Here is a 1,817-nt window from a genome sequence, read left to right as displayed (position 1 = left end):
ATATTGTGGCACCCAATAAGTAATCTTTCCAGAGTAGCAGATGATACCAAGTACTAACAATGGGAGTTCACCCTAAGGGAAGCGACTATAACTAGTTCCTGTGGGCAACCTGGCATCCTGACCTGGCAGCCAATTCTATGGAAGTTAGCTATTTGGGAATGGAAGAACGGGTAGCAATGGCAAAATCGGAATGTTCTCGCAAGCTGCAGGGACTTGAAGGGCTCTCAGACTGCCCAGTCTTCTCCAGCCTTCCTTTCATTCTCGGTACTGAGGGGCGAGGTTTCCTCTCTGTCATCTATCGCTCGGTGTTCGCCCCTGGTCCGCGGGTCTGGCCCGCGCGTCCCATCGATGTGCTCGGCCATCGCGCGCCTGCGCCTTGGGACTGTCAGCGGCAGCGTGGGGAGCGGCTGCGACGCGCCGGGAGCTGAGGTAAAGCTGCGGCTCGGGTCTTGCCAGGAGGTGTCCGAGCTGGCTGAGCCCGGGTGGGTACTGGAGAACCCCCTTCGTGCGAGAGAGGCGAGTCCTCCGGGTCAGGACCTGCAGCCGGTAGACAAGGGGTAGTGAGCCTCGAGGTCGGGAGCTGGAATCCTTGCCGGAACCGGCCGCGGAGCCTGGGGTCCCTGCTCAGACTGGAGGGGGCGGGGGTTCGAACCAAACACCTCGAGCAACAGGCGGAGAAAGTGAATCTCGAGGAGGAGAGGTTCTGCTGCAGGTCACCCTGAGACCACACCAGACCTGAACTCCTTCATTTATCCAACCCACTCTTTAGTTGTTTGACTCAGGGCGTTGAGGTACCGGTAAGGTAAGGACCCCCCCCCCGCCTCACGTGGCGCCGCGTGGACGAGGACACTGGTGGGCCTGTTGTGGGCTCGTTCACCTCCTGGCAGCTGGAGCTGTCAGAGAGTGCTGTGACCCAGGCCGGTCTGAGATGCCTCTCCTAGGTTGCCGAGAGCATTTGAACATCAGATCCCAGCGACCTGGGTTCTAATGCCTTTCTGCACATATTTGAACTTGACCTCACCTGGGGCTGCTGTGAGGTTCACAGATCCTCATTCTACACACAGTGAGTACCTGGCATCTGACTGAGAATTCAGGGATGACCAGCCCAGGCCCAACCTGCAGGGAACTCACTCTTAGACATTCAGACCTATACGTGCACTGAAGTCTGTCAAGGCTGGTATACTTCTCTAAGTGGTAGGGTGGAAGCCCCTAGGTTCAGCAGCCCCTTGTTAACTGGGTGTGAGAAGGGTTGGATGGCTTCATGGGCAAGATGATTGTTGAGCAGTCTTACAAGTTTAATAGTGGATTAGCGGGCATAGGAGAAAGGCAATAGAGGGAACAGGAACAGTAGTGCAACTGTGCATGGTAGCACAAGTGTAGTCCCAGCTACCTCGGATTTTAAAATAAGATGCTTTTTTTGAGCCAAGAGTTCCATGCTGTAGTGTGCTTTGTAATCAGGTGTGAACACTTAAGTTGGGTGGTGACTTCTGGGGAGCCAGGGACTACCAGGTCCCATGTGCTGATCCATAAGTGGAATTATGCCTGTGGATACCGCATTCCAGCCTGGACGCCTCTTAAATAACAGAAGGAAAATGATGGAAGCAATGACATTGATCAAGATACATTGCCCTCATAGACTGACATGAAACCCTTTTTGTAAAAAAGAAAAAAATAGGGCTGGGAAGATGGCTCAGTGGTAGAGTGCTTGCCTTGCATGCATGAAGCCCTGGGTTCAATTCCTCAGCACCACGTAAGCAAAAAGAAAAAAGCCGGAAGTGGCGCTGTGGCTCAAGTGGTAGAGCACTAGCCTTGAGCTG

The 1,817-nt window shown here is 54.0% G+C and overlaps 1 protein-coding gene across 1 annotated transcript in view; it reads left to right on the top strand.

The window, feature by feature from the left end:
• Positions 1–403: 403 nt before the first annotated feature.
• The window catches only part of Eif2b3 (eukaryotic translation initiation factor 2B, subunit 3 gamma, 58kDa), a 68,098-nt gene continuing 66,684 nt past the window's right edge, over positions 404–1,817 (top strand). The window contains exon 1 of the mRNA XM_013016790.1: positions 404–482. The gene's annotated coding sequence lies outside the window, so the exon portion shown is untranslated. The remainder of the gene's footprint in view (positions 483–1,817) is intronic.

This window comes from Dipodomys ordii, unplaced genomic scaffold, assembly GCF_000151885.1.
Source record: "Dipodomys ordii isolate 6190 unplaced genomic scaffold, Dord_2.0 Scaffold33, whole genome shotgun sequence".
NCBI lineage: Eukaryota > Metazoa > Chordata > Mammalia > Rodentia > Heteromyidae > Dipodomys > Dipodomys ordii.
This window is presented reverse-complemented; position numbering and strand designations above follow the sequence as displayed.